Below are 27952 nucleotides of genomic sequence, written 5' to 3'. Positions count from 1 at the left end.
TTGAGCAGCAATTTTCAACTTTTAATGAAGAGAGGATGTGGACACCACAATTAATATAATTTCTAAGTCTCTCCATCATATTTCAGGAGACAGATGATAGATCACAAACAGCTGTTCGGGTCATACAGAAGTTAATGTGGGAGTGCCACCTAAAGGAAAGTGCACTAGGATGAGACTCTGGAGAAAGACATGCAAAGACCAGAGTTGCACTTTCCCCACTTCTAATAAAACCTGCTTATTGCAAAGTCTGCATTAGAAGTAATTACTCCATGTTTGCTGACTTTACATGGATAATTGTAAGTCAGAAAACACCAGTATGGGAACATGGCTTTTCTCTTACACAGGGAAGAAATATAAAGGTGTTCACAGGAGAAATAATTCTCACTCTGAAGGAAAATTTCAAAATAGGAGTGTACAAGGTAAAATATATAGAACCTCACCATGTCCTGGGAGGAGAATACAACCCAAATTTCTAAAGTCCCTTAGAATATAATAAAACAGCTAATTGTTTGCCTAGAATGAAGATGAGTGAGCTGTGAATCTTACCCTTTTCTGTTAGTTTCCACAAAATAATTTTCTTTATGTTTTCCTCACAGGCCAATGAGTAATTTTAATGATTATGAGCTGCATCAATAGTCATGTAAGACAAGGCAAATTTTGTCTTGCCATTTATAAATGACTGTAACAAAGTGATTTCTCGGGATACAGGGTTATTGTCACAGGGGTAAGAAAACCTAGCCTCCATGTCCAGAATTCAGTACTGCTCAGTTGGAAGGAAAGTATCCAGAAGGAAAACATCTTGCCCTGAAACAACTGATGGTAGTTACTTCAGAAACAGGAATAAAGATGAGATAAACCAAAATCCTGTTTCAGCTCAACACATACTTCATTCCTAATTTATCTTTTCAACCTTTTAAAGTATTTTAAAAGATGCTCTGCATTTCTGAAATGGAAGATTTACCTCTTCCATTTTATGCCTGCTATGGTAAACTTTTAGGTCTTTCCCTGAAAAGAGATGAAACAACTCTGATTCCTGTGGGCCCACTCTTCCCCTTTCCTCTTAAACCCTCAGACCCACATCTACCCAAAGATCATTTCCTAAGTCTCCAAAATTATATATAAGTATGCTGTCTCTGCCAGGCCCTATTAATCACAAACTTCTTCTCATTTCATTTCAGTATTAAACTCATCTTGTTCAAATCTCTAATTTTCCACACTGACAGAGAAGTTCTCTATACATCATTCAGTTCTATTTCCTAGATACGCTCAGAATTACAAAATTCATTCAAGCCCATCTGATCTCACTAAACCTTCTGCCTTGCACTGACTGACAGAGAAGAATTAACCTTCCTCCTGTCAAGTATACATCTTTTCCCCACAAAAGTATGTGAAAACATCAAAATACAGCCAATGACTCAGCTTGCTCTTGTACTTGTATCTTTGCTCTACAGAGCAGTCATTTTATGGAGCAGCAAGTCCCACTGACATAATATTAGACTACTAATATTTTTAAAGTAAAAGCAGCTGTAGCTGCATGGCAGGGTACCACACACTGAAAGCAGCAATAGGGATGAAGTGATACCATCAGCACCCCTTATTCTATTGGTAGCAGGACATCTCACAATGAAGTCATGCTACAGAGTGACACTGCTGAGCCTAATACATCACAGGTCATTTTAAGTCATTAAAAAGTAAAATTTTCCAACCACAATTTTCCTCAGTGATCCCATCTAATATTAAACCCTCGTGCAGATGTTAGGTTTGGGAAGAAAAAGCATGTCAGATATTTTCTGCTCTTTCCCTGCTGCAGCAGTGTCATCTATCTAATTTCTAACCTAGTGCCACAGCTTCTCTCCAGTTTTACAAAGACAGTGCAGCAGTATGCCAGCAAAACAAACGATGGGCTTGCTCTATAGCAAACGGGAGACAGGACTAGAAGAGCACTCAAGCCTCTCTTTGTGGTTTTTTGTTTGGGTTGTTTTGTTGTTTTTTGTTGAGCTAGACATTCAAAAGAAATGATTATGCCTTCCCCAGAAGACATGTGCAACAGTAAGTTTGGTGCTTCAGAGCTGAGACCAGCCCCAGCTCTGCCCTCGGGACAGGTATCATTGCTCTGAGAGGCTCTGGGTCCCGAGAGCGAGTTGCAGCCACAAGATCACTGGGGACCTGCAGAGCCCTCCACTCACACACCACACACAGGCTCCGGCAGCCCTTCTGGAGAGTTAATCACAGCAGCTATGGCAGGCAGCTCAGAGCCAGATGGGCTCCATGAGGACACGGTGTTAGATTAGTCACCTCACCAGTTTCTGCCTCAGTATACCCAAGTGTGAATTAGTTTTTGGCACCTACAAGTTAAGAGGGTGGCAGCTTTAGAAGAACTGTATGTTAGACAGACAGATCAATATTTCATTTTAAAGAACAGTTTCTATTCTACTATACTTTTGCTGATTTGAAAGAAAACAGACTGTTGCAGTATTTTTTGACTAAAAACCTGTAGAAGAAATTGTTACAGTCTTTTACAACCAGAATCTGGAAGGGTGTCCCATTGTAATATTTTCAAAGAGAAGTTGTGCATGCAGTATGTATGTGCATATGGTGTTTATGAATTGTTTTTTAACTTTAGATATTTTATTCATTTTTCCACATGGTACAAGTAGAACACACATCTTTGTTGGACAGATACCAACACAGTAACATAGCTTTAGATTTCAGGCACTCAAGACTCACTGGGACAATAGGCTACTCTATCTTCATGCCAGGACATCACGTCCTGAAATTAGGATGCATGCCATCAGGCAGTTGATATCTCACTGAAGATACTCAGCCCTCAATACATTCAGTCATACTAAATGAAGGAAACTGTAACCACTTCCAGTTATTTCATACAGAGATAAGGACCATGAGAACTTTGTGTCTTGGCATACAACATCCTATTTTGATTTCACTGTACTGTGGGATCTGCTGTTATCCACAGTTTGTGGACTTCATTTTTTTTTTTTTACTTGGAGCATGCACACAGCCAGCATAGTAACTTTAGTCATAACAAGTTCCAGAAGTCCCTAAAGCAAAGGGAAGGGGGTGAGGAATGGCACAAAAAGACCTGGCTAGAGCTTCTCAGGACCGCAGCAGAAAGAGCACAGATGCTACTGACACCTGCAGCCGTATCCCCAGAGCCAGCAGCATGGAGTCCAAAATTCACTTTTGTTTGCAACGTGTGCAAACAATGTGTAAGCTGCTCTTGCAGACTCATGGAGAACACAGAAAGCATATTCTCCAGGATAGCTGCCTATCCAGACTCACTAGTGCTCAAAGTCAGACGAAATGCAAGTGCGAACAGCTTACCTCCAGAGCAGAAAGTCTGCCCTGCTACTGCAGACTGCCATGTCTGATAACTGTATAAACCTTGTTTATTTAATTTCGAAGCTCCTGTTTCCCTTAAGCTATACCATGGTCTCAGGAATCACAAGATGGTGACATTTAAGAAGTAGAGGCAATGATTTAATTGCTTTTCCAGTGAAAAAGCTAGGTTCAACAGCAAAATAAATTTTCCTTTATAAAAAATGGAAATACTAATATTATAACAGAACACTTTTTATAATTTAACATTGTAAACCATCATTCTGTTAAATGAAATGTAAGAAGGGCCAAACCAGTTCAGAGAAAATACATAAATATTAATCCTGTTCCCACTGGTAATTTAACACCTATCTTGTACCCCCAGGTCTTGAAAAAAGTGAGTACAAAAAATAGTTATTTCCTACTACCTGGAAAAAAAGATGAGGATAAGGGAAATTAAACATTTACGTGAACTTGAGATGCATTGGTTTTCAGACAGATGAACTAAAATGCCTATGCTGGGTATCTGCACACAAAACTTATCCATTGTCCTACTGCAAGTTTTTTTCCAGTGCCTGGCTTAAAATTTGAGGTTTCTTGACAAGCTCTAATGAATGGTTAACCTTGCTTTCCTGATAAAAAGCAAATGCTCCCTGGCTTCACTCTTTTCTTGAGATAAGTCCATATGGATGAAAGATACAAACTTCTGTCAACGCGACTGCTGCCCGCGCATTATTTAAACGCTAAAATAGAAAAGGGGGATTTTTTTTCCCCACTCAGGTGCAGCAGGTCCCACCACGGGGAAGGTCAGCCCTGCTCTCCCAGCCTGCCTGGGGCAGTGCCAAGCCCTCTCCCCTCACTCATCCCCTCTCCTGCTCCCCCAGCAGCGGCGCTGCCTGGGGCTGTGGGCAGCAATTCCAGCAGGGAATAAACAGGAGATGTGCTGTAGCCTTGTGGATCGCAGGTGGCACAGAGCATTTATCCTCACACCTGCCAGGGGGGTATCTACAGCTTCGGAGAGGGAAGGGTCAGCTATGTCAGCTCTGATGGCCAGCAGGCACGGGGGTGTTCACCTCTGGCTGCCTGTGGAGCTGGGGTGCAGCACCTGCTCTCCCCAGGCATCTCCACCTTGGCTTGGGGCTGCCTCTCCTTCCCTGCCCGCCCTGCCGGGAAGGCGCCGCTGACAGAGAGGGTGGCAGATAACGCCACTGTTTTGGAAATACTCTCTTCTGAAGTCACCGAAGAGATTTATTATTTATAGGCAGAGGGATGAAAACATGAAGTGCGTACATGGGGGCCCGTGTGGGGAGGGCCAGTTGCTGCCAGGCAGTAATTTCACTCTGAAGTTCCTATGACTTAAATAGCCACTTGAGCTCTGCTCTTGCAGTTTATGATGTCAATAGAACCCCTAAATGAAATTACAGCCTTCTGATACGCAGCGGGGTAGCTTTTCTTCACTGTGTAATATACACGGCCAGAAGAAATTGCACTATACGCAGAGTTTCACTAAAGCAGAGTTTATCATAAGAATGTTCCCACTAAAATATGATTAGGCTTCTTGTTTGCCGGATAACGCTTCTAATGAATCAGGGTATGCGTGATAGTCATGTTTTGTGAACTCAGACATATACCCTGAGGTGAACTGGGCACTCCACCGCCTCAAAGCACCAGCTATTTCATTTCCACCGTAATTTGCACCTGCTTTGTTTTGCCAGCAGCACAGACCCATGCTAGCTCTGGAACTCGCCTCGGTTCCAGGAACTTGAAGCTTGCAAAGATGAAAAAACAAGCAAGGCAGCGATGGGGGGGATCTACATGCTGTATTTACAGGCACTTTTATTTTTTAAGCATGCCTGAGTCTGGCTAAAGCTGATCAGTAGCCCTGTGAGGGCAGGAAAAAAAATTCCACTTTTCAGATGGGTAACTGAGAAATAGACAGAGGCAAAGATCATAATGATGCATCTGGGATACAGATTTGGGTATCCTAAAGCCTTTCCCATTTCTCTCCATTCTCATTATGTTACCCATACATTCCCTTTCTCAGCCCAGGACAGGAAGAAAACCCCTTCATCTTACCGTTCATAAACCTTGCTGTTTCTTTATCCTTGAGGTGAGGATTGACTGCAGCTGATAATTAGATATCTGTGGTTAGTGGCTGCTTTACCTCAGTAACTTGCAATCCCTTTTACTTTCCTAACTTTCCTCGTCATATGACTTAATTCAAAATCAAGTTTCACTTTCTTTTCTTTTACAGGAAGAAATTACAGGAAAGCAAATTAGTACTGTTTCAATGTTGTTACTCAGGAAAACAAGCTGTTGTTCAACTTTTGGAAAAGAGAGGCTTACAGTATAAAATAAGAAAACAAACTGAGAATACCTTAAAACGGGAAATGTACTCAAAACAAGGCAGTTGCTTTTATGTACTTTTATTGCAAAAAATTGTCTCTGGATACTGCTTAAATTCTTGTACTTCTGAAGCATCCCAGTACCTATGAATCTGCCTACCTTTATCATTACATCTTTTTCTGTGCTTTGTTCTTGTCTGATGCAGTTAACACTCACAGAACAACAAGCACATCACGTCAAACAATTGTTGTGCAGAAAACAGTAGTTTTCATTCTACTACATAAATATATATTCTCTTCCCCAATAGCATAAACTGGTGGTTTGAACATGAGGGAAGGAATACCATTTTTTCCTTGCTTGCATCAGGCAAAGAAAGACAACTTTCCCACTTTATCTATGGCTAAAAGAAGGAGGTTTAACTTGGCAGTGCATGCAGAGCACTTTGAGATTACTAGTTGGAAGGGATGCTGTAACTAAAATGGCTACTGCTAGAAACAATCAGTGAATGTATAAAAGAATGACCATAAATATTAATTTCCTTTTTTTTTTTAAGCACCTACAATAAACTATTGTGCAGTAGATAAAGAAGTAGATACTACTAATGAGACAATTTATCACCTTGCCATCCTAAAGTGTTAAAACAGAGGGTTAGAATACGATTTGAAAATGCAGATTTTCACCCTAATGATTTTAGACTATAGACAAACTATTATAACTTTGGCCTATCGTCAATAAGCAGCTTATACCATAATAAGAAAGACTGATTAATTTTTCCACATTGCTATAAATAAGTACCAGCAAAGATAAGTTCCTTTGCTACCAGAGAGACTTGGGAGAATAAATAAATAAATGAAATAATTTAAACATGGAGACGTTTGGAGCAACACAGAGACTCTTAAAAAAGAGATTAAACATTGTTTTTCCTTCTTAGTGAAAGATGCCAGAGTGACAGCCCTTGACTTCAGTATATCCAGAGAACAAGTGTTATACAGGCAGAAGTTTGAAGTTTCAGACATTTAGCACTGTGCTTTGAGAACTTTCCATTTCAGAAGTACTTATGTCTTTCAGACTTACACTGCCTGGAGGGAGAAAGTAAATCAGAGATAAGCTTCAAAGATCAGACCCAAAAGTGTGTGTGGGCGTTCAGTATAGCCCATTCAGAGAAGAGAAAAAAATCCATTATGTTTCTATCTGTGATGTGAACTGCCTGAAAGTTTGGGATGTTCTGATCTGTCAGCTGCTTTGAGTACACTGCAGAAAGGTGATGCAACAGCCAAGTTGGGATCTTAACATCAATTTAGTCAAAAGCTGGGACCATTTGGATTGAGGCTTTGATGTATGTAAAGGTTATTTCTATGTGTATGTAATACGCTTTACTGAAGGGATCAGCCAACTTAATTGCGGGTTTTGTTGAGAGCTGGTGATTTAGTTTAAGTTCAGAGAGAGGTCTGCAGCACCAGGGAATGAAACAGCTAACCCTTGCTGCTCAATGCTGAAAAATGCCTGCAGTCAACTTGGGGGTTTGTGCATTAAAAAAGAGGAGTTCACAATTCTTTACGGTTCTAACGCAAAACCAGATAGAACTCTGAGATTCTGTCTGTCTTCCACTTGAAGTTTTCAGGCTTAGTAAAACTTTGGGCTGAAACTGAAGCATGGGGAGGCACTGACAACACCACATGGATTGAAACCAACAAAAATATATGCAAAAATTGCCGGGGAGTAAAGCCATCATATCCTATATGAATTAACTTACTGGTTATAAGAAATAGCGAGTACCTGAATACAGGTTGGACGTGACTTGACACTGAGCTCAGTTCTGAAGTCAGTGTCAAAGCCTCTGACATCAGTGGAGGACTGCTCACCACCAGCCTATACGAACAGTTCTTAGGACTTAGAATGGGCATGAAACCAGGGAAAAGGTGACTGGAGCTCTCTGTATATCAAAGGTGACCAGCAGTATTCAAAAAGGGGCTGCCTTCCTGGGTATCACAGGGACAAGCTTGTTGTTGAAACACCTGCTGAATAAATGCTACTCAAAAGCAAGGGAAGGGTGAGAAGAATGCTGCCTAGTTAATACCCTGTGTGAGATATGTTGGTTCCATTAAAGATCTTGGTCTTTTGCCAGAGACATGTTTCAAAGGACAGGGTAGTAACTCAAAATACAAATATTTTGACTGCTACCCTCTGTTTCTTATAAGCCTACTTTGTAGAAGTAGAAAATGTTAGTCAAGAAGTGATTCATTTCTTCAAGTCAGATAATATGGAAGATGATGAAGGACGAATGGAACAGCCCACACATTGCCCTGGCCTTCTTAAGCATTACAGCAGAAAAATATTAACAGAGGTGATATGTTCAGCGGGGCAGGAGAGGACAAAAGGAGACAATCTGGGCCTGGAGCTAGAGGTGCTCATCCCTCACCCTACTTCTTTTTTGCTGCCTTTCCCATGCAGCCGTGAGCAAATCATTGCAGCTTTCTATGCCTTGTCTTCCCTATCCAACAGCTGAAAATAATTCTAAGTACCTTGATGTTGGCTGAGACACTCAGTTCTTTGGCATCCAAGATATTGTATATGAAGTTCTACAAAGTACATTTTTTTTCCTGATTCCCAGTTCTTCCCAGTTCCCCATACAGACACAAAGAAAACAGAAGGGAAGCGAGAGAGTTAAAAAAGAGAAAAAAAAAAATAATAAAAAAATAAAAAATTCCAACCTTTCCCGCTCCCTCAAATGGACCAGCAGCCTATAAACCAACTAGTTCTTCCTATTCCCAGAGGTGGCTTCCACAGTAGCATTTTCTTTTACTATGCATCCACTGTAGAGTTTCTTTTCTGCTTGGCTGGGCAATCAGGTATTCAGAGCATAATGTAAATGCTCAGAACACAGAGGCATGAAAACTTGCCAGACAGAAACTCCAAGCGAAGGATTAACATTCCCCCCCCCCGCCTTCCCCGCCGCCTCCACTCCCCCGCCCCGTGTCCCCCCGGCCGCACCGCCCCTCCCGCCCCCGCCGCTGCCCGGCCTGACCCCCGCTGGTGGCCGGGGGGACACCGGGGCGACACCGGGGCGGCGCAGCAGCCCCCGCTCCGCTCCGCCGGGCTCCGCTCGGCAGCCGCTGCGCTCCGACCTCCCTGTTCCTTCTGCGCTTGTCGCCGATTCTGCTCTCATATTTTTTTTCTTTTTTTTTTTTTTAAAAAAAAAAAAAATAAAAAAGGGAAAACACAACAACAACAAAAAAACCCCTTTATTTCCTGCTTCGCCGCGGCGGCCCCGAGAATAGAAGCCTTGACACATCAAATTCTGGGAGCTCACCACTCACCAGGGCTGTGGTTCCTGGTCCAAGCAGTGACGAAGGAGAATCACCTCACAGTCTCTGGAGAGTGGCAGGGCTTGGCTGCGAAGCGCGCCCTGCGCCGATGGGCTTTTTGAGTTCGCTCTGTTCCAGAGCGAGTGCCGAGGCAGAGAAATTAGGGAGGGGAGAGGTGGGAAGGAAAATCACTGGAGCCTCTTACGATCAAACTTCCACTAAGCAAGAGGAAATGTCTTATAAATAAACAACAGCAAGAGAAACAAAAAAATCCATCCCGTCCTGCCAGAGGAATGTACATTATTGTCTCTCGACGGAAAACTTTACACCACACCAGAAAGCAAGAAAGCAGCCATTTCTCCTGAAGCTACCCTCCCTTGGGTGGGGAGGAGGAGGAGGAGGGCAATGCAAACTTGAAAAAAAAGAAAAAAATTATATTGGGAAGTTCATGCGATTTCCCAGTAGACAAACAAAACTGTCCAAAATTCAACAGACGTCACTATTCCAAGGTTTCAGGCAGCACTAAATTTCTTTAGAAATCTTTAGATCTGATGATCGTCACTCCACCGCTAGGACACGTTCAAGGAGGAAGTTCAAGGCAAGGGGAAGGACGAGAAGGTCACAACATATGTATGTGTGAGTGTAGATCTGTATGCTTATGTTTCTATGTTTATTTATGCATAACACTGACGTTTTATGCATCTTACGGTTCATATTTATAAAAGTAATTTTATATATGTATTAAAAAACTTGAGGTACATGAAATTCTCTTCTCTTATACCTTCCCACAATTTTTGAGATTTACGGGTCAGAGTTCCAAGGTCTTCATTCTCATCTCGCAAGACTGCAACTGTAACCTACTTAAAGCTAAAATGTTATTGTACTGCAGCTCACAAGTGACACGAGTTTGGTGATTTCAGTACAGTCCCTGGCTTTGCAAAAAAACTATTGCGTGATTTGGCACAACGCACGGCAAATAGCAGTCTCTTTATGAGGAACTACAGATGGCAATTGAAAGAGTAATTCAAATAATTTATCAAGCACATTTGGAGACCTAGAATGGGGGATGGCCCGAGTCTACGAGAAACCAGTATGCTACAAGTCATTATTAGCAAGCTTATTAAACCTGCCTCACGTGCACAGCAGTAAAAGATGAGAGATTGCTGATGGGAACTGAGGTGCTTGGCGGTGCTGGGTTTTGGGTCATGACTGGGAAAGCAGAGTACAGCAGGTGAGGACCTACTTGAGATGAGAAGTGGGACTAAAGACTGAAAGACCATGAGATAACTGAAAATGGCTTGGCAATCTCAAATGGCAATTCTGTTTTAGGGTACTTCACCATCTGAGACAGAGATGCAGTCCTGAAAGAACGTAGTGCCCACCCCAAAATTCGGCTTACCAAGTCTCAGAAAAATTCCTAATCTGTTGAATTCTTGAGGACCACTGTATTCACAAGACAGAAATGAAAACATGTTTTTTAAACTAATTAGTTTTACATCTGTGTGCTCTTGCTGGCAAAGTAATGCTGTCATAGATTTTGCTAGCAACAGTCAGTCTACAGTGCAGGTGGGTAAGGCAGAGACAAGCTTAACATTGAAGTATGGCTGAAAATAAAAGCCAAGAGCCTTTAATGCAAAATTTATAGGAAATCACAGCTTCTTTAGGTTCAGATCTTTAGGAGAAGAGACTTTTAAAGCACTTGTAGCTCTACAATACCAAAGTGATCTTAATAAAATAAAAGAAGGAGGCATTTCCAAGAGATTTCTTAAGACAGAGCAGTAGAAGTGACACCACTGACACAGCAGTGGGAGAGCTGTGGGAAGGATGGGAGACTCTGATCTCACCAGATTAATTGGAAAACTGTAAATCTGACCATCCAGTTCACATGAGCTGATATCAGAGAGGTCTTTATGCTGGAAGGGTGCTGGGTGACAGAGAGAAGCTGTCAGCTGAACTGACCTCACTAAGAAATGCTTTGCTCATTTACAAATCAGCTCAGCATTAGCTTCTCTCACTACCTTCATATTTACCAGCATTGCCAGAAACACTGAAGAAAGCTGAGACAAATGTGAGCTCTTGCAAGTGAAACCTTATTAGTGAGAGGTGTCCAGAGAGCTGAGTGCTCAGAGAGCAGAGAGGCACACAAAGAATAATGGAACAGAATTTGAAATAATAATTCTTGTCTGTGATGAGGAAAACCTTTAACATTTCTAAGCAGGAAACACAATTAGGAGGCCGATCAACTGACCTTAGGTTCCCAATAACTTTGCTGGCTTTAGGAGATTTACATAGATAGAAGTGGGGGTGGTATATGGCCCTCTGTGTTTAGTAAGACATTTGCTAAACAGTCCAGAGATCAATAGCAGACATTAAATTAAGCACTCTGGCATTCTTATTATTTAGAATCATTAAGCATTAAGGATGGCTGTACTTGTAAACACAGGGAACAGATAACCAAATGAAATATTCTCTGAAAAAAAAAAAATAAAAAGCCTATGAAGTTTCTGAAAATTAGACTAAACAAAAAAACATGCAGTGAACAGATCACGCAATTGTGATCAAAATCTCAGCAAATTCCAACTGTCTGCTTGTCAGTGCAGACTACTTCCATTACAGACTTCAGGAGACCGAATTGTGCCATTCTTGCTTCACTAGCATTAACACTGGCCACAGCCTCAGAACTGCAAAATAATAAGAGCCAGGAGGACAATCATTTTCCTCAGATTTTTTATTTTGACATTTCCCATTTGTGCCCTTTTTCAAAGTTTTAATTTGGTAAAGGCACTTTTCAGCCTGTCTTTTAACAGGTCACTAATAACTTGGGATGCAAGATGTCGTATTTCAATTTTTGCTGCTGCCACCACTAAATATTTCATTTACCTTGAGTACAGCAGACCACTCTGGAAGGTTAATTTTTTTTTTTCCTTTTCACTATACTTTTTACAGACTAGTTTTTGAGATTCATTATTTGCGTTAGGCTAGTTTGAGTCTACCTGTTAAACTAAATTAATAGGCTGCCTATCAAAACACTTTCATTCTTTAAGTAGCTCAGTGAGGCAACTGTACTGATTTTCTTTTTTCTTGGTAATTTCTTTATTTCCTACAGGGAAACAACTGTGAGTCTTGGAAGTGATACCCAGTTATGACACAAGCTTTTCCTATGTAGTATTTTAAAATATTTGTAACTATGTTAGACACACAAATATAAATGTATGCATTTGTGGATGTATGTCTGTACATACTCACATACATATAAATAAAATCATCAGAGTTCTAGTTCTTCCCCTTGTCTTGGCTGCTAGTCCTTGAACTAGAAGAGCAAATGCATTTTGCAGCAATTGTTCATATGCACACACGGAGAATGCAGGGCTAAACACAATAACCCCTCAGGGTTTTTCTGCCTGCCTTGTACCAGTATAGAGAGAACAAACCTCAGAAAGGGTGATGCTTTCCCCATCTCAGCAAAGAGAGAAGAACACCAGCAGAGGAAGGAGAATGCTTGGAGACTCTGACTTTTCTTCCCTCTGTGCATCCCTCCACGAGCTAAAGCTCGGTGCTTAGAGAAAGGCCATGCTACAGCCAGACCTTGGGAGCAGCTGCAGATAAGCACATGGAGGTTAATTCTGCTTTTTGCTCCATTAACCTCTGCTCCACCTTTGTGCCACCCTCAAGGAGGAAAGACAGGAAGACAGCGCGGCCAGGAGAGCCAGACAGCGCTGTGGGGGGATCATACCAGGGTAGGGCTGCCTCTGGATCCTGGGCTTCGTGGGCTTTGGAGACCTGTTTGCTTTGCCCCTGCCAACCCTGCCTCAGCACTGAACACTTGCAGGATGCAAGTATAGCCCTTTTCTGCAAGGCAAGCTGCAGGGCAGCTTTTCCCCCTGCTCTGTGTTCCTCTATATAGCAGGAGACACACAGCCTTTGGCAGTGGGTGCAAACAGATGAGATAAACAGAGATGAAATAAACCTAGTGGAAAAGTCTTCTCCAGCTGTAGTGTCTCCACCTATAAATAGATATTCTCCTGCTGTCCTCCACATGCAAACACAGAGTTGAGAATTTTTTTGTTGTTGTTGTTGTTTTCTTGTTTAGTACAAAGCAATTAAAATGTAACAACCTCTCAAAATCTTCCTTTATTTAAAAAAAATAGGTCATGGACACAGAAGCAGTCAGTCATGGTTTGGAGTGGGCAAGCAAACAATTTTCGTTTGATTGTGCCCTTGTTTTTGTAACTAGCTTTTCTGCTGTGACCTGCTATACTTACCCTGTCTGCTGTGCTAACCAGCAACATGCCTTTTTAATCTGCCTTCCTGGGGTCTGCATTTGATTACAGCATTCATGTTCTATTTAGATTCTTTTGAATCATGCCCTGTGGTGCTAGCACGAAAGGTGTTATTTATAAAATGAAATTCTGTTGTATTGCAACTTGGATTCAAAGAGGACAAGCAATATTAAATACTTACTTTATTTAATAATATCTTGGATTTATTAACTCAATTTCATTACAAGATTAGAGACGGTAACCTGGAGGGGGTTATTAACTAATAAACAGGCTTTAGGCAACTTTGCCCTATATAAAATAAAATAAAAATACATATATATGCATTTAAATTACTTCTGAGGGCCCAGATACACACCTCTGGCTCAAAAGCATGGCTTTCTTGATAAATAGAATTGCAGAGAGCTCTTGGCTGGAATCCACTAAGCTCGCGGTCCCTTTTGGACAGGGGGCATCCACACTCAACAGCTACCCCAAGTGACAAACCCTATTTAGCTGGGTGCCTCTCACGTGGGATGAAGTCTACCACTCAGCTGTGACAGAACTGATGCAGCTACAGTTACTTCAAACCACTGTGGGCAGCACACCAGACACCCTGAAACTGTGCCAACCCATCTGCCCCTCCTCGACTTCCCCAGCACCTCAAGGCTCACGCTTGTGAGCTGTTGCACGGCTCTTTCTCTCCCAGCATCAGTCCTGCAGGACACACCAAAGGAGAAACTTCCCCAAAGCATCTGGGGAGACTCGCAGGCAGGATGCTTTATGTCCCAAAAACAAGCTGCCAAGCTATCGAAAGCTCTTCTCTCCAGAAGACGAGGTGATGGAAAATTCCTGACTGTGCACACAAATATGCTATGAATCTATATTCTGATACTTAGCTTTTTTATGGTAACTTTAACAGCATTTCAAACCAGTACATGTTCTGTTCAGCCAGATATGGCACAACTGGCAGCTGAACTGAACTGCAATCTCTTCGCCTGGTAAGCTGCAGCACATTTGTCAGCACCCCAGCCTAGGGATGAGGGCTGGGTTAGGAAATTCACTGAAGGTTGAAAGCTCCCCAGGAGTACAAGAATACTGAGATGCAATTTTTTTCTCCACTTCCTAAATAAAACTAACAAATGCTAATACACTATTAAATGCCTCCTCTCTGAAACGTTTTACGACAAGAAGTAGATTCTGTGACTTTGAACCTGTCAGGTCCACAATAAAGCCTGAGTCTGACATGGGAAAATAGCACAGTATCAATGTCACAGATACTACAGGCAGGGAATTCCCACTTGGAAGTGCATGGCTGCTAAAAGCTTTCACCCCACATCTGTTGCACAGTTAGCTGTGAGTCACCTGCAGTCAGCTTCATTAGACCTGAAGTGTCACTCAAGTAAGACAAGCTTATTGCTAGAACAAGAGAATTCAGATTTTTAAGCATTTGATAGATTAAAAGGAAAGTGTCACGATATGTTAAATGGATATTCAAATACTTTAGGTCTCAGTTTTCATCTGCTTACAGATCATATGCCTTTGCTTAAAGCTGCATGGTAGGCAGAGACCAAAAATAAAGGGCAAATTATTTTTTTCACTCATGTGGTGTTGTTCATTGCAATGACTCAGTGAAGGATAAAATCCAGTGCATGAAGATCATGAAAAGACAGAAAGACTAATGAATAAAACCTGATCAGAAACAGATTTGAATTCAGAGTGATCTCTAAAATTCAGGGAAGAACACCTAGAGCATGGTGGTGCATGGATATTCCCAAGCTAAACTGCGGTTAAGTAACAGAACTGTATAGAGGAGAGGTTAATTTGGGTCAGAAAATGAAGGGAGATTGAGAAACAGATTTATGGTAAAACTTTCAAAGGCAAAAGCAATAATTGCACCCGCAAAAGGCATGTGCATCATTGCTACAAACAAAAACACATGCTTGGACTCTCTACAGGCAATCTGGCATCTGTCTCTCATTCCCTCCCTCCTCCTGACCCCGAGACCTCTCTCTCTGGAATTTTGTTCCATGAATATTCCATAATGCTACACTCAGCTCCTATTTTCAAGAAAAGTCAGCATTAGCTAATAAGTGGAAGTTCACAGCATTACTGTCAATCAGTGGTTGGTTTCCATGAGAATGGAGACAGAGCTCAACAGAAAAATAGTGAGGTTCAGGCACAAGTGATATTCTGTCTACATATGTTATCTATGTACCACTTTGAAACTACGGAACTAACTAACTTGTTTGGCACTTCGTTTATTAGCACACTCTCAAGGGTATCTACAAAATAAGCCAAGTTTAAACAACATTCTTTTGGACCATTTTGAAGCGAGGCAGAAACAAAATGCATTATTTGCTAAGTTAGGAATACTACAATTTATTCTTGTTCTCACTCTCCTCACTTCTTTCTATATGCTTAAAACCACCATTAAGAAAAAGACTGAAAGAGAGACTTTCTTTCTTCTAGTTGCCTTTTTTAGAATTTTTTTTTTTTTTTACTTCACCCATCAGGTCTCAAAGAATAACAATTTTTATCCTAAAATAATTAGTGAGAGAAATTTCTTACTGTTCTGTGGATTATGAAGGGAAACTATCTCTGTTTTATAGATAAAAGTATGCTGCTAATTCTGAATTGATACAGTCTGTTTACAATAAACAGACTAGGCAATATGAAACAAGGGCACATGGGGTAGAACTTTAAAAAGGCACATTTATCTTCTACTATTTTTACCCACTCATTTAAGTTTCTGGCATATTCTCCACTAGAACTAAACAAAGTAAACATTGTAAGAAAATAAGAAAGTCAGTTATTTCCTTTTTTAGGGAACCAAAACCCAGAAATCCTATAAAAATGTAAGAACATTTCTAAATTTCAAATGTCATTAAAATTTCATACAGTTGGGTCAATAGCTTTATAAGGAAGTGCTATGAGAAGAAAGTAGTTTCATAACTTTAACATAAAGAAGGACTCAGTTTTAAAATACATCCCAAATTTAAGACCCTTTAGATAAAAGCCCTTGGTCTTCTGATTAAATTAATGGAAAATGAGCTCATGGGTGATGGGGGAGAAGCATCAGCAAACCCAAACTAGCTGACAGACAGTTAAAAACTCTAATTCTATTCAGTTGTTTCAGTGTGACCGATCTCAAGAAGAATGAAGCAGTTCTGCTGGGACAGACAGTCTGAGCAGTGGATGGAAAAAGAGGAAGAGACTCTGGGGAGAGAGCGTCACTTGGGTGAAGCCTGTACAAGCTAGAAATCATTTGGCCTCTCTTAGACCCACCAAGACAGCAGAAGGATAAATGAAATGCCATTTGTATGCATTCTTCCAAGTTTCCGCTCTCTCTCCATTTTCCTCAGCCGAGAATCTCTGCATGTATTTACCTAATGAAAAATTTATCTTCTTTTCCTCAAAGAAAATCTAAGAAATTCATGGGACAGACCTGTTTCAAAGGCAAACAAGAATCACATGATGGCCACACTGTGGGGGGAATTTTCTCCATCTTGGGATGCTCTTTTTTTGCGCGTGTGAGGTCAGCCTTTGAAGCCCACTCACATATAATATAATGTAAATATAATATCAATAAAATATCAATATAATGTAAGAATTCTTTAATCAACCAGACACTAATATAAAACTGGTACTTGATTTCTATACTGGGATTCAAGTTTGCACTGTAGGAAGCTGAAGGGCCTGGGTCCAGCACTGCTGAAATCCTGCTCTGCAGTATCCAGTGAAACCACAATTTCAAATTTTTCAAAATTTTATCCTAGTGTGTTTTCAATCAGCATTCTGTGGAAGGACTGAGGCCCATTACAACCATATTACATGGCAGAACAAACCAGTCTGACCCCAGGCAAAGGCTTTATCCTCCCTGTATCTCAGTTTCCCTGAGTGTCAGGTTGAAAGAGTCGTTCTTTTTCACTACATAGGGATGTCTTGGGAATTGCCTACTTAACACACGAATAAAAAAAGGCTCTGAAAGGCAAAGTACTGTGGGGCTGAGTGAGTAGGCTTGCTGCAGTAACATGGCTGTTGCCAGCAGGCAGCAGGTACCGCAGATCTCATGAAAGATCACTCGTCGATTTTAGGTTACGTTCATTTTTGTGCCTGTTCCGTAGGCCCCCAGAGATTAAATACAGCTGAGTGCTATTATACAGTTAGCTCCAGCGAATGAAAAATATACTCTTTTAGCAGTTTTATTCCTTTATCAATTACTACTTTAAGAGACTTGTACTGTATTATTTTATATTGGCCAGTTGTAAAAATAATTTATTCCCTGAAGAGTTTTATTCCTTTAACATTTCAAATTTTTTTGTTCGATGTTTAGCATGTGACCATTTTTGACAGAGCATGAAAGGAATACTTCAGGAAAGGAGCTAATATAGCTCCTTTTCTTATGTACATTTTGTCCGTTATTTAAATAAAAGATCTGAATAGGATTTCCTGTAATGCAGAAAACCTAGTAAGATTTTTCTGTTTTCAGGTTTTTTTGCATTACTGCATTATCACCCTGGGGAGGAAAAAGATGGAAATCCTGTCCAGATTTCTGATAAAGTACCAGACCTGTTGAGGACCAAGCCCCCTTTCCTCCTTTCTTCTAGGTACATCTTTTTTTTTTTCAGCTTACTCCTACCGATGTGTTTATAGAATAGAGATGAGTTCCTTACAGACTTGAAATCCTGTAGAAGAGCCATTGGGATGAAAACCTGTCAAGTGAGCATAGAGAGCCACTACAGAACTAACAGGAAAGCATGCTTGAACACTGTTCAATGACTGACACTGTCAGGTGGCTCTGTGACTTAGTTTTCTAAGTGTCTCAAACCACAGTGACAAGAGCTGTCGTGATGAGGAAGATGCCCAGCTGGACTGAAAGAGGAAACCTCTGTTTCATTTGAGAGCATGGTACCATGGAGGCAGGAACCCAAACCAGCCTCCAGCTCAGCAGAGGTGTGTGATATCACAGAACGTGGTGACATCAGTACACATGCCTCAGTTGTGGTCATACAGAGCCAATCAAGGATGAAGCCATCTGGGATGAAGTTCATCTAAGGATGAAGAACAGAATTGCACAGGGTGTGCAAGAGAGCAGAGCTGGTGTTTGAGCACTGCTGAAACAGAACTAAGCTTTTGTGGAGACAGTGTTGCACAGCCTCATAAAACCTCTGCTGCTCAGAAGATGTTGATTTCCTTGCCAATTCATAATTCAGATCAGACGAGGAAGGATTTCCTGAGGTTCACAAGCCCTGTTAACGATGGGGAGCCCGGCTCGGAGTAACCCTGGAGCTGTTAAAGCGAAAACATGCTGTATACAAGGGTTTGTACAACTTCAATCCTGGAGGCCCTGAAGACTCACCTGAGTTTCACTTTAGGCTACTAAACTCAAACAAACTGTGAGAGAAAAGACTGGCAAAGCTCATAGCCAGAATCTTTGATCGGCAGTTCTCAAAGTAGTTTACAAAGCATCTTCCTATTTTATGAGGGCAAAACCACAACAGTGTGGAGAAACACCTTGTTCTAGACCATAGCAGCAGCAGAGCAGGGACAGAACTTGAGTTACTTGTGGTCTAGGCCACCAAATTTCCCACAAGACACAATGCCTGAAACAAATGCATACTACAAGTTAGCAGCAAAGTTTTGTACAACTCTAATTAGCAGCCACAGAAAACCAGTCCCCCACAAACATCTGCTCAGTCATATAAGTTTATTCACTGGATGTGGATGAAAAGAAGTCCTTCACTAACTGGAATGACTTGTGTCAATCTTTAGCCCTTTAAAACACTCACTAATTTTAGACTTTCTGTGGCTAAATACATTTGTAAGCTATTAAAACAGTCTCCTGGTACATGGAAAACATATGGTTCCAACAGTGTTATTCCTTCATGAAGGCCTATTTCTTCAAAGTTTCCTTTACTTGTACACTAAGCTTGTTTGTTGTTCAGAATGTTTGTTTTTATAGCTATTTTCCCTCCTTTCCACAGCTATTTACTGGAATGATATATATGTGCATGAGCATATATATATATATATATATATATATATGTATGTATATTAAAGACACATACCTTTATTCACTGAGGATGTAAAGACACAGTGCTAGTCAGAAAATAGTATAAAAGATGCATATCCCCAGGAACACATTTCCTTTCATAGCTGGTGCACTGCAAGTTTGCAGGGAGGAAATGCTGCTCATTGTGCAGTTTTAATTTCTCACACATTTGGTGAATACATTAAAAAACAGAGAAGAAGACAGCCTGCCCAGGCCAGGACCTACACATCCATTCAGAAAGAATCCCTACATTTTACTGAGGCTACAGTCCACTGATGAAGAATGTCCATTGTTTCCCCCACCCGCCCCTAAGCTACAGTTGCTCCCTGTTTTTAACAGTTTTTCCTGGGACAATTTTCCATGTCAGACTGTAATCACCATGTTTGGCTTGCTCTACAGCCACTCTGCATTCATTCCCCTTCCCTCTGTGGACTGACCCCAGCAAACCTTCACTGCTGTGATCACCAGTCGGTTTGTGAGCTTGAAGGAAGCCCTGCTTCTCTCGGGTATCTGACTTGGCACTGCATGCTGCTGCTGGGGAAGCTGTCATCTTAACCTTATTTTGAACTTCATGGTTGGAATGGAGATGTATAGCAAACAAGACCAGGCTAGTGTGAAGTGGGAAACAGTCATCCTTAACCAATGCTTGGAGCAGGGTGCATGCCCAGGAACTCCACAGATTCCATCAGCCTTTGGTGGAGAAAAATTAAGTAAGAGGCCATTTCTCAGCAGCCAAGTGGGCCACAGTGAGCACCACTCATTCAGTTCTGAAGAACAATGGGTTTGGCCTAACACCAGGCTGAACACACAAGAAGTGGACAACAAAAAAAATATCACTTATATAAAAGCAAAAAGCCTGCCTCAAAGAAATCGAGAGCTGTGTCTCCTGGAAACACACTAGACCTATAGTGACAAATTACAGAAAAAAGCTGAGAGAAGTGAGTAAACAGGATGGAGCAGAAACAGAACTGGAAAGTGCATGGTGACAGAAATGCAGGATATAAGTTTGGTACTGGATTCTATTGCTGGATGAGAAAAAACAAAAACCAAACAAGTCCAAAAGTTCATTTCAGATATTAGCTGCATTGCTTAATGAACTTCTGCATCATGCTCATATTACGAGTGCAGAATAATAATCTATAAAACAGATTTAAAAAGTTTTTCAGAGGTGTTTTTCTCCTTGCATTTTACATCTCTTAAGATCAAATTTATTTTTTTTTCTGTGTGAATTTATGCTGCCAAGATTGGGACTGACTGATGTGTAGGTATCTTTTTTGTACAAAGAAATCTAGAATAGTGCTCATGCAAAAGTATGGATGCAAAGCCAGAGGTCAGAAGGAAACACTTGTCCATGGAATCATCTTTGATAAATTTTTAGATCTATGGCTCAAACAGTTTGCCCAAGTAGCACTGTTTTACCTCCAAGCCACAGACTTTCACTTGGCTAGGTCTGCATTCAATCCATAAGGCAAGAAGTATCTTTGAATTGTGAAAACAGGAGGGAAAAAAATGGTTAGAAAGAGACCAAGGAAATGAGAACTAGACCTGGACTGGGGGAATAATTGTCAGTGAAGAAGCGGTAATAGAGGGAGAGGAACACTTGAAGGAATAGGTGCCTGTACACTGACTGGAGGTACTTTCAAAAGATCTAATAAATCTGTAATGCAAATATAGAGAAGGCAGCACTAGGACAGCAAGAGAGTAAGGAAATATAAAGATACATTCCCTTTATGCCTAAAAATGACCAAAGACATAGTAACTATCATACATACTTTTAAAGTGAGCACATCTGAACTATTGTGCTTGAATTTTGACCTCTTGCTTGATGTAAAATTAAGTTTCAAAAATGGAAAAAGAATAAGAAAACGAACTTGGCCTCCTGATGGGGTGCTGAAAGAAGTGCTGCTTGCTTTATTTGTCCATGCAGTTTTTTTGCCACTCCTGCTAGAACAGCGCGAAGGACAATTACTGCAAGTGTAATGAAATGAGTTGTCCTAATGTGAACACTTCCCAACAGGAGATCCATGACGCCTTGACAAACTGAAATGCCAGAACCCTCTGCCATCACTGCTCTGTCTGGAAACTGCCCTCAAATATTTGAGACATTCCTGGAATTAATAAATAAGTGCTGATTTGGCCTGGCTGGTTGCTGCCTGGTATCCCTGGCTGGCACTGCCTTACAATGGATGGCATTGTTTTGTTGCAGCAGTTCTTTTGCTTTTCTTCTTAAATTTCCCAGTGCCAGTAACAGGAAGACTGATTAATTTCAACTAATGTGACTGTTGAATCAAAGATATGACTCATTTTAAGGAAGCTTTTGTTGGATGCTTAGTCTATCAAGCCATGCATACTTTAGATTATTTGGCTCTGTAGACAATATGACCAGGCAGACACAAGCATTTTGGTTGAAATCAGGTACACATTATTTTTGTACTGAAAAGCTGGACATGAACAAAAGTTAGTGCAGCCTCATGCAAAGTCTATAACCAATCCTTTCTGTGCTGTCTGGAGACATGCAGTATGTTGAACTTACCAGAAAATGACAAAAAGCAAGTAAAAGGGGAAAAAAAATGTTTGTCAGCCTCAAGTCAGTGAAGCTGTAGTACTCAGAACTTGCTTTATGCAATATGCATAAATGTCAGGTCACAATGCAAAAACTGGGAAAGGAAAAGAGATTATTTTCTCTTGTTATGCTTTTGTGCCATGGAGCAGCCCATAACACATCAGTTAACTTGGGGCTCATTGCTGGACTAAACAGAATAATGCATTTCAAACATTTCTTTAATGAAAAAAACTAAATGTAATACTACAGACATTGTCTCTGCTTTTTGAAGCTCACATACACAGAGCTAAGTTTCAGGGGAAGTTCATCAGAATGCCTTTGGAAAACACTCATCTAGGATCATACTGTTTGCTTTTCTATCCGTGCATTTTCATAACCAGCCTTCATTTGCAAAAATGCTTCCAAATGTTAGTTATTCAAGACTCACAATGGCTGAAATGGAAAAACAGTGGTAAAGGGCCATTGTGATCTACTCAAGGCCACAAAAAAACCCCAGAAAATTTTCTTGTATCTGAAACATGCTTTCATTATTACAGAAATAACTGCTTGGATCACCCACACTTCTGTAAGAAAAATACAGTCCTGATCCTATTATTCAAAAGTGTTTAGAAAGAACCAATTTGCAAGATGGATATATGTAACATGCATGGTCCTTTTACAGAGAAGAAAGGAGGACTGCTCTAAGTATTCACATTACCTTCGAGCCTTAACTACCAGGTCATTTGACTTGAAGCTGCTAAATGCAAAGCTTTCCTTGGGTGCATCTAGGTACACTAAATACTTTCATATATTTATACATAAACTATGAATGTGCTACATCTACATGTGTTTGAGCATGTACACACAATAAAAGGTGACTAATGAACAATCCACTGGCATGGTGGCAGAGTTGCATCTTTGAGACTTGCTGCATGAGCAGGCTCAACTTGCAAATAACTGGAAAGTTGGAAAGCAGCACTCCTGCTCCTGTGCAGGAAGATTGGCAATTACACGCCCTCCTCTCACATCATTGTCTTAACAGGTCTTAGAACAGTCTAGTCCCACAGAGTGGTCACAGGAACCCATCCAGGATTTCAATGAGAGAACTATCCTTTTTCACCTCCTGGCAGGACAGTTGAAGCTGTGTATCACAGTGTTCCAAGCAGGAAGGGTGTGTGTGTAGGTAAGAGAAACTGAACTATGACCTGAACATGAAAGAAGAGGCTTTGGGTTCTTGATTCATATGTTTCTGCCACCCATGCAATAGGAAAAGTCTCTGTTTCTATTTATTTATTTATTAGAAAAGGAATGGAAGTAATTATCTGCAGCACTTAGGAGACTGAAAGGCTTGACATATGTACGTGTTTGTATTTGTGTACATGCATAAATTCTCCTGAATAACATGGGAATTTATGGGTTGCTTCATTTAGCCCAGTCCTCCCTCTCCAGTGGAGGTCAAGAATAATCATCTAGAAGAAAATGTATATAACAAGAGCAAGCCTCTTATCATACCTTCCCAGAATATTCTCCTTCCTTCCAGTGATTTAGCTGAGATAACAGGGCATTTGGAAATAGAAACAAACAAACAAATTAAAACAGTCCAGAAATATGGAAGATTACCCGACATTAAAACCTGTGTCCATGTCAAGCAGTGTCATCTCAGGGGAGACCCAAGAGGAATGCTCAAATTAGAAATAAAAAAAAACTGCTCTTTTTCTGACCACAGCCAAGTGTGACAACGTTGGGTAGTGTTCAACCCCTTTATTTAAGCTATCTGTAAAATCTTCATGTAGACAAGAACCTGTAAGGAGAAATCTGTCATATCATTACAGGACTATCAAAGGAGGAGAATAATTCACCCTGGAAGGGACAATTTATCTTCATTTATTTTAGAGAAAAATCTAAAATTCTGACTTTCATATTTTCAGAATTAAGCAGGAAGGATTTTTACCCTTAGCTGCAACTTTGACCCTGTCAGCTATGAAAATTGCGATGGGTTAGACCCAAAGGCTGAATTTCTGAACTTCAGAGCTTGGAGGAAGTTTAAATCCCAGCTCACACCAAACTTGTCAGACTTTTCCTGTACACACATGCTTCTGTTTTCCTGCAGGGGAGGTGTGTGTTGGGGGAATTCCTCTAATACTTTTCTGCTGTAAACTGGTATTCTTTTTTACCTTCTTATCTGATGGCATTCTCAGTATACAGATGGGAAGACTAAAGCATTTAGGATCCCTTCCTCTGAAAGAAAGGATTTATGTCTGAATCCCATTAATATTAGCAGAAGTACTGTGAAGAAATCTGCACGAAGAAGAGAAAATGACCCTGAGTTTTAAAAAAAAATTCAAAGCTCAGACATCTAGGAACCCCTGTCACAAAGACAAAGAATTAAGGACTGCAGGACAACTTATTTGCCCAGCTACAGGGCATCTAGCCTGATAAACTCAAGTTGCCTTGATTCAGAAGCAGAAACTTCTTTTTTCTGTTTTTTCTATTTTCAAGGTAGTTTCACTTTTGTTTATTATTGGTTTGAATATTCAAAAAAAACCAAAACTGGAATAAGTGATACATTCACACAGGAGGGAAAGCAACCCAATTCCATTCATTGTTTTAAATACAACAGAAAGTAATGTTATTCCCACTGGCAGAAATGGATCATGAAGCTACTCTTCCATTTGTTCAATCTCTGCTGCACTCAAAAGAGAGATACAGACAGGATCCCTAAGCACTTTCCCGTTTTCCTCACTCCACCTGGAAAAGAAGCATGAGCCTGTGCACGAGTTACTCCCAGTACATCCAAAGGCACTGCCTATGGGGTTCTGCAGTGAATTGTCTACCTACAGGGAAACCTTATGAAAAGCTTTTAACAGATTCCTGCAAGAAGAATTAAGTAGTTCTTCAGAGAACAGATGGAAGGAGAAAAAAAAACATTTTTCCATCCCCAGCACCTGCTCTAGCCTCATATAACTAGATGATTATAGCATTCCTGTCTTAAATCATTCTCAAAAGGGGAGTAAGTTTAAACTTTACAAACCTCAAACCCTAATTTAACCAAATAAAATACTACTCAACCTCGTTGAATGCTTTATACAAATTCTTAAATAAAGGAGGTAGAGTTCTTCTCGAGTGAGACATCATATTTATTTTGACTTTAGACCTAACTCAAATCCTGCAACTCTATGAATAAGAAAGAAAGAAAAATAAAAGTATTTCAAGTGCACTTGCCAGATTCCAAACTGGATAAATACAGTTTCCTCATCTCAGCCTGTTTCTCAATTTCAACAGTCTAAGTTTTCTCCCTCTATACTTTAGGTTAGTAATGCTCTTGTTTCTTATTGCAAAAGGAGTCCTGTTTTTTTTGAAGCAGATGATAAAATTCCTGTGCAGTTTCTTAAAAAAAAATTAAACCTCTGATTATGAAAACATGCAGTCATATACTTAGCTTACAGCAGGTTAGTTATTCCCCTGAATTTTTAGACCTACAGGACTAGTCACACACTTAAATAAAAAGCAGTTAGAAGTATCCACTAGAGTTTATAAGTTCCATTAGAATTTTTTCAGGTAGACAAACCTAACAAAATTCAAAATACTAATGCTAGGATTTATATTTCTGTCACTGCTCTGAAAATATAACAAATATATGTAACATAAAATGCATATGTAAGGTAAATATTTCAATATTTACAAATGCAGTTCCCAGTAGAACTGAGACATCTCAAAATCAGTGACAGGCTCAAATTCCAGAAAAAACAAATCTTTCTGAGCCATTAGATATTGCAAATTGCAGTGCCCATCATAGAATTTTTTATAATTCTTACTGGTAGCTTTTCATGTTGTTACTACTTTTTACATTAAAAAAAAAAAAAAGAAAAAGAAAAAAGAGGTACTATTGATCAGAACATCTGTTTTGTTTTACATCCTTTTTAAACAAGACCATAGACTATTTTCCATAGTACTCAGCTTAGAGGTGCCTACATGTACAGGCCAGCCCAGGGCATACAGGTGTCACTGGAAGCATTCCCACTTAGATAAATGGTTTTTGGTACAGACTTCTTGGGAAAGCTCTTGGAGCTGTAACAATAATTGCACTGAAGCCAATGAAAGTTCTGGGTGTGCCATTAAATGAGAAAGAAATAGGTCCACACAGGCTTGTACAAATTAGAAATACTCTAAACAGACTGCAAATCTCCTGCTGGTACTTTAATTTGTATTTTTAAACCAGAAATTCCTTCATCTGCTTTTCACTTAGCAACATCTTCATTTTATCCTGCCTTTCACTCAGAAATCTGGTCATACACATGGTCAAGACCAGGAACATGAAAATCTAGCATTAAATCCTGAAGCACTACTTTCTTGTTTCTTGGTCAAAATCCCCCCTGAGATCTATAAAAGAGTATGGGCTAAAGAAAGCTGCTGAGAATTTATCTAACTCAAAAAACGGGTGAAATATTACAACATGGGTCTGTGACAGTCCACCCAAACTGGGAGAACTGACACGCAGAAGGATTTCTTCCACGACCTGCCAAATGCACTTTGACCTCTTCTTAGCAATTTCCTTAGGCCTCCTGCTGGAACTAAAGTGAGTTCTAAAGTCCATTGTCAAAAATGCAGACACCCCACTGTGCTCAAGTTTTAAATCTCAGGAAGACACCCATGCACCTAAACCATTCTCCTACTCTGCCAAATGCTTTGTCCAGTAGAATGATACAAAAGGACTGATTTGACAGGACAGGCACTGTGTTCTGCTGCTCAAATTTTGTAGTGCTAAACATCCATAAGTAACATTAAGACTAACCTAAAACCAGTGCTCATTACTTATTTAATTTTCTTTAAGAAAAGATATAACACAGAGAAATTATTTTATGTCCCAACAAGTTCTTAAAGTAGGCATCCTCTCCAAAGCTGCACAGTAAAAATGTCACAACATTTTGTTGATTTCTACACTGCACTTCACATTAGATACTACAGAAACAGTCCAGGCTGGAAAACACTTGTGTGGACAGTGGATTAAAAAAAATCAATTACAGAAAATAGTATTTTAAAAAAATAATTCAGCTGCTACCATATGAATATAGAATATTTATACTCTGAATAAATATATTAATTATATACATTGATTTATACATATATACCCTGAAATGTTGGATGGCATGATCTCCAGTCTGTCATGGAGTATGCATGAAGGGGTTCTATTGTTTACATACAGGAAGTAAAAAAGCACATTGTGCTCTGTATAGTCTTACATAAACTTCATACTGTCAAAGCTAATACATCCTCCTGGCTAAGGGACAAAAAGAGCTGCTATCAAGGAAAGTTTGTTGAATGACACTCATCTGTCACACAAAGCGCAGGTCTGGAAATGAGAATGATGCCTGATCTGCAAAGGGAAAAGACCTGAAGTAAACAGAAAGTTTCTATGTACTTCTCTATGCATTTCTCTATAGCAGAATGGTCTATTAGGCTATGGGAAAGAGTTTCTGGGAACAAAGTGCCTATGAAGCAAATTCTCTAGAATAAGATAATAAGCTTTCCACTATTTGTCTCCTTGGAACTTTCCTGTACACAGTTAAAAACAAGACTACCAGGACCTGAAAGCTATGCCACCCTGTAGAAAACTTCCATGCAGCAAAAAAAACCAGAATCATTTAGGCTGGAAAAGACTCTAAAGATCACTGAGTCCAACTGTTAACCGAGAACAGCCAAGCCCAGCTCTAAACCATGTCCCTCAGTGTCAAATCCACATGCCTCTTAAATACATCCAGGGATGGTGACTCCACCACTTCCCTGGGCAGCTCATTCCAATGCTGAACCACTCTCAGACAGGATGCTGACCCAGGATGGACAGTGGCTCAGCACTTCATCCAGTACTTCCACTCAGTAGGCTCGAGTGGATTTCATCTGGCCCCACAGACTTGTATGTGTCTGAGTGGTGTAGTAGGTGGCTAACTACATTTCCCCTTGGATTATGGGGCTTCATTCTGCTCACCACCCGTGTCTTCTGGCTCAGGGGGTCTGGATATCCAGGGGAACAACTGGTCTTACCATTAAAAATGGAAACAAACCTCTCAAACTGCATCTAGTCAACCAAACAAGGATCCTTTCCTTCCATGGGAAT

General features: G+C 40.3%; 1 protein-coding gene across 48 annotated transcripts in view; it reads right to left on the bottom strand.

The window, feature by feature from the left end:
* Window positions 1-27952, bottom strand: part of ZBTB20 (zinc finger and BTB domain containing 20) — a 473003-nt gene that overhangs the window by 174416 nt on the left and 270635 nt on the right. The window contains exon 1 of one of the 48 annotated variants that reach the window (XM_086882908.1): window positions 9000-9370. The exons of the other annotated variants lie outside the window; for them this stretch is intronic. The gene's annotated coding sequence lies outside the window, so the exon portion shown is untranslated. Of the gene's footprint in view, window positions 1-8999; window positions 9371-27952 lie in introns of those variants that run through there. 48 annotated transcript variants of the gene reach the window in all.

Source organism: Cyanistes caeruleus, chromosome 3 (genome assembly GCF_971803275.1).
Source record: "Cyanistes caeruleus chromosome 3, bCyaCae1.hap1.1, whole genome shotgun sequence".
In the NCBI taxonomy this organism is placed as follows: domain Eukaryota; kingdom Metazoa; phylum Chordata; class Aves; order Passeriformes; family Paridae; genus Cyanistes; species Cyanistes caeruleus.
This window is presented reverse-complemented; position numbering and strand designations above follow the sequence as displayed.